This window comes from Myotis davidii, unplaced genomic scaffold (assembly GCF_000327345.1).
Source record: "Myotis davidii unplaced genomic scaffold, ASM32734v1 scaffold6, whole genome shotgun sequence".
Classification (NCBI taxonomy): Eukaryota; Metazoa; Chordata; class Mammalia; order Chiroptera; family Vespertilionidae; genus Myotis; species Myotis davidii.
In genome coordinates this window covers 19,235,008-19,245,919 of record NW_006383011.1, presented here as the reverse complement: position 1 = coordinate 19,245,919, position 10,912 = coordinate 19,235,008, and the positions used below count along the sequence as shown (strand labels likewise).

Here is a 10,912-nt window from a genome sequence, read left to right as displayed (position 1 = left end):
TACACAGAGATGACATCTGATTATCTCAAATTATAGGTGACCAGAAAATAAATTGGCCATGCCAGCCAATTATTTCCAGAAAGAGAGCCCACAGATCAACTGTCCCAGGTTTAATGTGCTATCTCTGAAAGGTATTCTACAATTTAACCGATTTATAAATAATAACCCAGTACAAGTTACTTCATTTAGTTACCTTGGCACTAACAGAGAGTTTGTTTTGGACAAGGTCCTGACAGTAGCATTGCCCAAAGCCAGGCATTCTCTGGTGCTTTGCCAAGATTTTATTTGGCTGTGGCAAGGGTCTGGTTATACCAATCTTAAATATTCTTAGCCATGCCCGAGGACTAAAGGGTCTCAGGTTTGATTCCAGTCAAGGGTACGTACCTTCATTGCAGGTTCAATCCCCAGTTGGGGGCATGCAGGAGGCAGCTGATCAGTGTTTCTCTCTCATCGATGTTTCTAGCTCTCTATCCCTCTCCCTTCCTTTCTGTAAAAAATCAATAAAATTATATTTTTAAAAAATATTCTTAGCCATGGGCACTACTTCAGCCATGGTCAATGGGGGAGGCTTTGGGGGCCCAGTTTGCTCATTCATTTATGCACTGGAATGAGCTCAAGGCAACTTCAGGAGAGAGTCCCAGTCCTGCTGGTGGACAGTGATGGGAGGGGTCAGCTTCCAAAGGGATGCCAACCTCATCCCAGCTGGATTATCAGTTAACACATGTGGACAGGCACTCAGAAGGCAACAAAGAGTGCTAAGCGCTGCCTTTCGGGTCCAGCGAGGAAGGACGGCTTAAATGCCCTCCACTAAATATTTATTTAAAAGCCTTGCTGAGAAATAACACCATTCAGAGAGGATTGCTTGATGGATAAGCAGTTCATCGACTCTCCCAGAGTGTCTAACGCCAATCCCTGGATCCTGCCAGAGCAGCTGAAGCACGGATACCTGGAGTGCATCACAGAGGCCCCAGCAGAATTGCTTTTACTGAACTGTTTTTGGTGTGATGCCATCAGCATTTTTTAATGTAATTACAAGAAACAGTCCCATGAAAAGCATCATTATATTTGGGGGAACAAGGCTGTTGAAGACATTGCTCATTCCATCACACAGTGTTTTCATTACTAAGTATCCTCAGGGGTAACTCTGTCTGAATTTAGTACTAAAAATAGTAGTACTTCTCCCGGGCAATTGGTTTACTTCTCTGTGGCATAATTTTCTAGAGGGTGCTATGAGGAACACCAGAGCAAAAGGCAATTGATTGGTGTTCCATGAAAAAGAGGCTCCCTAGTTTTAAAAAAAAAAAAGTAAAAATCTCTAGGGGAAAACCAGTTGTTTTTTTGTTTATACGACAGGACTGCTCTGAGTCACTGATGTGCATTATATAGGGATGGGCAAAAGTAGGCTTACAGTTGTAGTACACATAAATAATAGTTAATAAGTAATAATATAAGAATAAACTCTGTGTTTTGCATACTCACAACTATAAACCTTCTTTTGCCCACTCCTGTATATTGTGATAAAGTGTGACACTTGGTAACTGGGGATGATTCTAACAGGCCACCGTCTTTGTGTTGGGTCCTTACCATAGAAGCCGATATAGATATTTATATGCCAAAACCATCCTTTCCTCCTCACCCCTGAGACTTCTGACTTGCACTGCCCAGCTTCCCTTCAGCCTGGTGTCAAGACCTGAGATGTCCTCAAGTGTGACTCGATGACTGTTGGGTCTTCTCTATTTCTCCCGCTCCCCTCTACCCCACCCCACCTGGCTGTACCCCAACACGGCACCCAGACTCAGCAGAGATGTCTGCATCTTTAGCCGCTCCACCTCTGACCTGGGGGGCTGCTGCTTCTCTCCCTTCTCCTAGAATGTCTGCTCCTGTCCCCGGTCTCCATGGCTCCAGCTTCTCCGGATCTGTCTATTTCTTTGTTTTTTCTTTGTTACTTGGTTATTTCTGGCAGATTTCAGTAGACTTTGAGGGAAAACGCTGGCATTTATAGACATCGTGAGGTAGTCAAGCTTCTGCCTTCCTTTTATATAAGGACCAGACTAATCAGGGGGCATAATTTCCTCTTGCAGTATTTATCTTCTTTTTTTTTTTAATGTGTGTTCATTATTAGAGCTCCAAGTTGGCCACCTTACAAACAAAGAGATGTTTTGTGCCCAACACCACCACCACTATCTTCTAGATCAAGGCTAAAGGAAGATTCTAGAAAACTGCATTCTGATTGGGGCAGGAACCATTCCTAATCAATTCCCCTTTGTTAGCAAAAGAAGCTTCCATTTTTAGTGGGCATCTAGCCACCCAGAATGAATACTGTATTTCCCAGCTACCTTCACAACTAGAAGTAAATATGTGATTAAGCTCTTGTCCGTGAGATGTAAGTGGAGTTGGCATTTGTAACTTCTAGCAAGTATCCTTAAAGGCTTGCTTTTCTTACTCTAGCTCTTCTTTCTGCTGGTCAGCATGTGATGCAATGGCTGGAGCTCTTGTAGCCATATTAAACCATGAGGTGGCATGCCAAGCTCGTGATTCCGAACCTACCATACAGTCCTACACCCCCTAACTCTGGACCTATGTATGTGAGTGAGAAATAAATATTCACCTATTTTAAGCTCCAGTTATTGGGGGGCGGGTTCTGTGACTCATAGCCATACTTTGATCTAGTTAAATCACTGGCTAACTGGAGTCTTCCTGGAAGAAAAAAGAGCCGAGGATTCATTGTCAAGGTTTAAGGGAGCCTCTAGAATCAAGGAAACTGAAGGCTTATAAGAGTTAATAAATCTACCCACATTAGAGTTAATAAAATTATGGAGGTGGGATTTCAACTCAGGTAATCTGACTCCAGAAACCAAATGAGTGACTCTGGATAGTAACGGTTAGTTCCTCTACAACAGTGATTAAAACAAGACAGGTGCTTGTTGGTGTTTTGTTTTGTTTTGTTTATGAATTAAAAAAAAAACACTAGAAGCTGACAATTCAAGGCTATTTGGCATTCCCTCAATCCTTTGGGTCCAGGCTATTGCTCTGCTATGCTACAGTATGTCTCTCATTCTCATGTTCTAAGGTTGCTGCTAGAGTTCCAGCCATCACATTCGGCCTAGCTGTGTCTTTGGCCCAACACTCTTATCTCAGTGAACTGGGCTGGACCAAGTATGAGCCCAGTGTAGGGATGGTTAATGCCTAGATTAGGCCTATCCTGCCCCAGCTGCTGTGTAGGAAATAGTGGGAGGAAATGCCCCTATTTCGGGGGCTCAGTAAACATCCTTGGTTGTGCCCTACCCTTGAGAGAAGAGTGAGGAAGAACAGTGTTTCAATGTGTCTCTTAGCAAAGGTTGCATGACTTGGATTTGAACAAGGGTTGATTGACTCCAAACCCCTTGTTCTTACCACTGCACCACACCACCTTACCCAATTATCCTTCAGTAGTTACTCAAATAAATAAATCGGGCCCATAAAGGTAAGTGGCAGAGATGTTTCTAAAGCTAGGCAAGTGTCCCAAGGGTCCCTGCCACCTGAGCCAGGAGTCACCCTGGCACTGCAGTGAGAGTAAGTGCTCTGAGTGACTCCTGATGGAGGGAAACCTACAAGACCCGACAGACAAGAATGACTTCATGGTGAATCACATTGGGGCCTCACTTGGGTGGTTAGAAGAAGGAGACTGCTCAGATGGATCTTTCGAATTCAATGATGTCTCCATTTTCCTATCAAATGCGTCCTTCCGGCGGAAGGCACAACAACCCATGGATGGCGGTCACTTCCTTTCACTCAATAAGGGGGTTGCTTCCTCCTCCCCGAGACCTTCTCCTGGTGGAGAGACTGAAACAGGACACTTTGACCCCATCCCTATGGACCTTTGTCCCCCAAGGACATTTGAATGTACTGCAGGCTTTGTCTCTTCTCCCTTTCTGTTGCTTTACATTCACTCTACATCACAGCCACCATAGAAAACCTCCTCTGGCAGAAACAATAATTGATAAGAATGTTTTTAGTGAAAAAAAAAAAAAGAAGCTGATTAATCAGTTGAGGAATCAGCTCTCCCTATACTATTTACACAAAGTTGAATTGACCCGGGTAGAAATATTTTTAGAAATTGAAAATGGAATGAGTTAGAATGCTTTCATGTGTCATGGGTAGAAAATTGATTACAGGAGGAGAAACATACCAGTGCCTCCAGAGGAAGGGAAACTTGCCCTAGCACTGAGCGCTCAGGTAAGTTTCTCACAAGGAAGTTCCACGTGCACCTCCAGGGCTTCTGAGACATTGGAAGTCACCAACTTCTCTGTGGATCTGATGAAATGTGTGAACAGGCTCCGCAGGAAAAGCATGTTCAACCATGCAATCACATTGTTTTCATTCAATTTCTGGAAATTCATAGGCTCTAGAAGTCCATCCATGGATTCCAGTTCAGGAACCCCAGTCACGCGACAGGGACACTTGGCTGAAATCCGTTCCAGGTGAGGAGAAGGCAGAGAGGGAAAAGGGAGGGGAGATTTCCTACAGCCTGATAAGGAACCACATTCAGGGATCCCCAAGAGGTGGCTGGGTTGAAATATGGAATCATGTGCCTTTAACCCTTACCAAACATTCAGAATTTGAAATTTATAAACTCTTCCTATGGTATCTTTTTGTACTTCGCTCCCTTCCTCCAACTTTTTAAATTAAAGACCCATTTTAATATATTTAACTAAAACTCAAGAGTGGTGACAAAGGACATTTTGCCTCGATGTAGACCAAGCATGTCAAACTCAAAGGCTACAAATAAATGAGGCATGTGGCCTGCAGGACACGAGTTTGACATGCTTGATGTAGACTTCATGGCAAGGCTTAGCGGAGCTGGGGAATGAAAGAGAGAAAGTAAGAGCAGAAGTACCAGGCTGGGGCAGGGTGACACACTCCTAATCCCTCTTCTTCCTGAGTTCATGAACCCTCACAGCAGAGGAATGAGAAGGGCTTTGCATCAGACAGACATGCCTTTAAATGTCATTTTGTCACTGTGTCACATGCCACCTGCATGGCTCGGGCAAGTCATCACATCTGACCCACACGTTCTGTATCTGGAACAGTGTACATACCAAATAAGCAAGGGTTCCCTTAGAGAACTTAGGTTTTAGGGATGTCTTAGTCCATGTGGGCTGCTATAACAAAAATCCCCCAGACTGTGTGGTTTGAAAATAAACATTTTCTTTCTCACAGTTCTGGAGGCTAGAATTCTGATATGAAAGCTCCTGCAGATCGGTGTCTGGTGAGGGCCCCCTTCCTGGTTCAGAGTTGGCCGTCTTCTTGCTGTGCTCTCACATGGTAGAATGGGAAGGAAGCTCACTGAGGTCTCTTTTAACCATTCCTGATGACTCTACCCTCGTGACCTAAGCACCTTCCAAAGGCGCCCCCACCTACTAATACCATCACTTTGGGGAGCAGGTTTCAAAATATGCATTTGGGGAGGAAGCAAACATTCATTCTGTAGCAAGGCCCTCAAGGCTGTGCTCTGAGATTCATTCAGGATGGATGGAAATCTCAGACTTGTTCACAAAGACCTGCAACCCAGCACAGCACAGCCCAGAACCATCCTCTAAGGCAGCGGTTCTCAACCTGTGGGTACCGACCCCTTTGGGGGTCGAACGACCCTTTCACAGGGGTTGCCTAAGACCATCCTGCATATCAAATATTTACATTACGATTCATAACAGTAGCAACATTACAGTTATGAAGTAGCAACGAAAATAATTTTATGGTTGGGTCACAACATGAGGAACTGTATTGAAAGGGCCAGAAGGTTGAGAACCACTGCTCTAAGAAGAGGTTTGAGGCTGGCATGGAGGCCATGCTCTGTGGAAAAGGATGAAAGGAGAGATGTTAAAATAGCAGCGAGAGATGGAACAGAGAATACCAAAGACAAGGCATGGTGCTTGGGGGAAGGGAGTGCTGCTGTAGGCATGTTGATGAAAGAACACTTTCTTAGTCTCATCTCCACCACTAGAAGTCAAATGAGTCCTGCCTGGGGTGCCAGAACCTTTCCACTTGCCTTTCCCTGTGTCCCATCTGACCCTCCAGGAGTGGCGGAGGCTGGGTCTCCATGCTCAGCAAGGACAGCAACGACCACTCTAGGGGAACTACACTAGCCCAGACTTTTCCCCAGATGAGATCATTTCCAGAAAGAGAAAATGTTGCCAAGAGACAAGAGCTACCAAGAGGGGGGAGAGGAGGATGGCATATTGGGGCCATGTGGGGAAAGTTGAGTCCTGGTGCTGCTGACACCCCAAGATAGCAGAGAAATCCCATGCACAAGGTAGAGGTATCTTTGTTCACAGCCCCCACCCCAAGAGCATTTATTCTGAGAGAGCACATCTAGGTCCTCTATAACCTAAAGGTACCACACTGGTCCATGCTGATGTACCACCCAGGCCCCCTCTACTTCCTTTGGGAATCCTTCTCTCTGTACATCAAACTAGCCTGAGCATTGAATCCAAATGTAAGAAACGGGTACGCAAGCAAGGACTCTCAGTGCCTCTCCATGCCGATTCCTACCCCACCCCCTCCCCAGCCCTCATCTCAGGCTTGCCCTCTCCTTGGCAGAGCTCAAGACAGGCCTATTTCCCCTAAGGTTGTCACAGACCAATTTTCTAAACTGCGTGAAAACAGAAAACAAACAGAAAACCAAATCCACCAAAAGCTTCAGTCCCGAGAACAGCTTGGCAGGCGGGAGCAACGTGCTAACAATTTCATGCTGTTTTAAGAGTCTCTAACTAAGCAACATGAACCAACAACCAGATGTGCCCTGATACCAAGAGAAGAGAACATGGGCTTCTAGAGACAGACAAAGATTGGTAACACAGGAAAACACTCATCAGGAAACGGAGCTTCCAAGCGCGCTGGGCCTGCGGTTGGGGGAGGCAGCCTCTGTCGGCCTGCCCTGCAGACTCGCTCACCCAACCGTTCATTCAGTTCAGCCACCGGATTTTGCCCAGCACCTTCTTTGTGCCGGTCACTGGGCTGCGTACTTGGGCTACCAAGGAGATGCTCAGAGCCTGTACTGGACCAGGGCAAGGAAACAGACATAAATGCAACACAAACGGATCTGGAATGGAGGAAAGACGCCCAGGAAAAGGAACCTGATTTTGTTTGTGTGGGAATCATGGCACTTCTATTCAATGTGTTTCAACATCTATTTATGGAGTTCTTATTATATTCTGAGGATGCAGGAGGGAAAAGTCAGATATAGTTCCCTTTCCCTTCCATTGAGTATGGAAGGCAGCAGTCATCCCAGAAGTGAATAGAAACCTGGTAACTGTGCCTGCAGCAGGTGGCTCTAGAGGGTTTACTCAGCACCTACTATGTGCAGGAGGCAGAAGCCGGCACAGCATAGATGCACAACAGCCACAAGTTGCACCGCCTTTGAAGGAGGCCAGTCCCACCTCTTGTTTAAAGGTCTATGGCTGCCAGAACCGGTTTGGCTCAGTGGATAGAGCGTCCGCCTGCGGACTCAGGGGTCCCAGGTTCGATTCCGGTCAAGGACATGTGCCTTGGTTGCAGGCACATCCCCAGTGTGGGGCGTGCAGGAGGCAGCTGATCGATGTTTCTCTCTCAGCGATGTTTCTAACTTTCTATCCCTCTCCCTTCCTCTCTGTAGAAAATCAAAAAAACATATTAAAAAAAAGTCTATGGCTTGCGAATGGGCCTTAGTTTCCCAAAGGGATGAATCTCTGTAATCGGGGCCCCACCTAACTCTGAGAACCACAGTGCCCACAGAGGCCAGGGCCCTTGGTTCTGAGCTGATCCGTAAATCCCCATAGAATGGGATGGGGACTGTCCCAGGACAGACACACATTCATCACCCTACTTTAAATTTATATCCCTTTAGCTTAGCTTATCATCTGCTTGCTTGCAGTGCACAACAACGAATATTTTTATTAGTCCTGAAATTATTGTGAAATAACAGTTATATTGCATGTTGGCTTTGGACTTATTAATCTGATACATGTAAACATGTAAGTTATAATCTCTGTAATGCTCTATTTTTGTATTTCTTTTTCCTTTATTATTCTTATTTTTAAGCTTTTCTTTTCTTTTTTCTTAAAAAGTAGCTGCTGGCCCAAGCCTCCCCATGAGGTCATAGTCCTCCTGTGCCTCAGGGAGTCCCTGCTCCCTGGCAAAGTCCATTAGCTCAGGCTTAATGTCTCCTCAAGGCAGTGGCCCCACTTTATGAGGCTGTGCTTGTCACCTGGTAACTTGTTTATTGCACCAGCTCCTGGAGGATGGGCGTGAAGGTCACAAGTAGGTGGGAATTGCACACCTCAGGCCGAGCCTCCCCCTGGTCATTATTTTACCAGAATGACCTCTGGGGGGTGGAGGGCCTGGAGGCTTCTGAGCTAACACATGACAGCCCGTACAAAGGAACTGCAAACAGTCCCTAATTAATGGGTTTGCTTAGAGCTATTTCCCTGTTTAGGGACTTCATCCCAATAATTGCAGGCTCCATAATCATGAATCAGTCACTGCCACTTTTCTGGGTGCTCACCACAAGCCCAGCTCTATTCCAACAACTGTGAGGAGAGGAGAGCGGAGACCAGGAGCTCAGACCTGTGCCTGGGGCTTCATTTCCATGAGCCCACCCATCCTCACAGTGAACTGAGAGAAGGCATTCATTAGTATCCTTTTTAGATCAGCAAACTGAGTCTCAGGGAAATTAACTAGCTCAAGGTTATCAGCTCATAAGCAAGAGAGTCAGAATTTGAACCTGGGTCTGGCTGGCTCCAAAGCCTGGGCTCTGAGAGGCAACAGACTAATTGCTCATGATGGGGTTGGACCAGGCACACTCTCTAGACCCTAAGAGTCCAGGCATGATGCAGGAACACAGGGCCGAGGCCCCAAGGGAAGATGTCCCAAAGGAGTGGCAGCATGCCTGATGGGTGGGGAGAATTATACATGTTTAACAAATTGTACTTGGACACTTTCTCCAACCACTAAGTCCAGGTTTGGAAAGGATTGTGGAAACTGCGTCTCACTGGGGGCCAATAAGGGATTAGTCAAATGTCCAAAGAGGACGTGTAGACACACACATACACACGCACATACAGTGCCTGCAATGGGCACAAGAAAAAAGGACCTCAGTGGGGAGTGACACATTGGCATCAGGCACTGGTGGGGATTAGGGTGAGGGCCAAACCAAGAGGAGGAGATGTGGAGCCAGGGAGTCCTGTGACCACCCTGGACCTGGAAGGTTGGCAGCTCCTGGGGAATGTCTCATCCAAATGCCCAATTTAGACCTTGTCCCAGAATATGAGTAATTCCAGGGGTGGAGGAGAAGGGCCAGGAGATGATGAAGAGCAGGGGCTGACCAAGAGCTAGCTGGGCCCTTTCTCCTTTATCAGTCATCCCAGCCATGCCCCCACCACTCAGCTCTCTTTCTTTGACCTCTAAACACATACTAGCCAGGAGTTCGGACCCCCAACTCCATGGAAAGAAATGTACATCACAGTCCTACACAAGTTCAACCATGAATCTTTCCCCACTGATGTCTCCCCTAGGCAAAGACTCAGGGTCCTCAGGCCAAGTCTGGGCCAAGTCAGAGGTAGACAAATGAGAGCCGGCCAGACCTATGCCAGTTGAGTGAGGCACATGTGCTAGCCAGGGGGGCAAGCTGTTCTTTCTTAGGCTGCGATAAGAATATGAGCCTGGCCCCAGAGGCCACTAAAGCCCATCTTCCAGGGTTCCCAGGACCTGACACACTGTCCAACAATCCAGCACACAACTTAGCCAAAGATCTGTGCTTCTGAATTAGATTCCAGAGGGAGCTGCTGGCACATAAGACCAGGCCAATTCTTCCTCTAGTGGCCAGGCTCTCAGTCTCCGAAGCAAGTGTACTCCGGTCACAGAGAGCAGACTTGGAGCCAGTGGCCAGGCCCTAGCTGAGATGTGATCCGCCAAACCCCTGACAGTCAGCAAGGCCCAGCCTGTCTCCATCTACCAGTCAGTACCGATCATCTGCACCCCTACCTCAGCCCTGCACAAAATCTGCCCTGTTCTGAAGCTCCTCCCTCCCGCTCGTCCTCCCCTCCCTGGCTTCTCTCCCGATCTTCCAGACAACCTCTGACCATTCCTGCCCACAACTAAGTTGTCTGTGAGGCAAAAGGCCCTTTTATCATTTTAATTTACCACCAGCTACTGAGGTTTCTCTGGAGAGTCTTCCCCACACCATGCCTAGGTGCCTGTGGGGAAAGACGCTCTGGAAAACCCCGCTCTCCCCACGGCAGCCCGTCAGGAAGGAGGCAAGAGAGAACAGAAAACAGAAGGAGACAGAGAAGAGCTTGGATTTCCTGAGACTTGAATCCCAGAAGAAACACAAAACCAAGTCCGTGACCTTTATTAAGCTGCGGTGATTTATTATTCTGGGAAGACAATGGTGTCAGGAAGGAGAGGGGGAGGACTTCCCGCAGTAGATATTGTGAGTGTGTGTTCTTGTGGGGGGCGTGCCAGCTCTCCAGCCTCTGCTGTGCCTACGGGGTCTGCCCAGCACATGGCCCCACAAAGGGGGCACTCACCTTCTAGGCACCCAGAGAAAATGAACATGGCCTCGGGATTCTGGTCATTCTCCAGCCTGCACAAGCCCTCCTGGGGTTTCCTTGAGGCTGACTGGGTGAAAGACTGCTTCAGGGAAGAGACCGGCACCAGCCTAGATCTTCAGCGGGCCAAGCTAGAGGCACTAGCAAAGGGTTCCCCTCCTGATCATCCTGAGCGTCTCTGACATCTCCAGCTACCTAATCAGGCCTCTGCCTCCATTCCTCCCTTCTACATGCTCGCCTCTCTCTATCCTCCGCCTCCCTCTCTATCTTCCCCCACTCTCTATCTCTCTCTCTCCCCCTCTCTCCACCCTCCATCTGCACCTCTTCTGTACATCTCTCATGTGTCT

The 10,912-nt window shown here is 47.4% G+C and overlaps 1 long non-coding RNA gene across 1 annotated transcript in view; it reads left to right on the top strand.

The window, feature by feature from the left end:
- Positions 1-10,353, top strand: part of LOC107181635 — a 27,927-nt gene extending 17,574 nt beyond the window's left edge. Inside the window, exon 3 of the long non-coding RNA XR_001512305.1 lies at positions 10,338-10,353. This is a non-coding gene — a long non-coding RNA (uncharacterized LOC107181635). The remainder of the gene's footprint in view (positions 1-10,337) is intronic.
- The last annotated feature ends 559 nt before the right edge of the window (positions 10,354-10,912 follow it).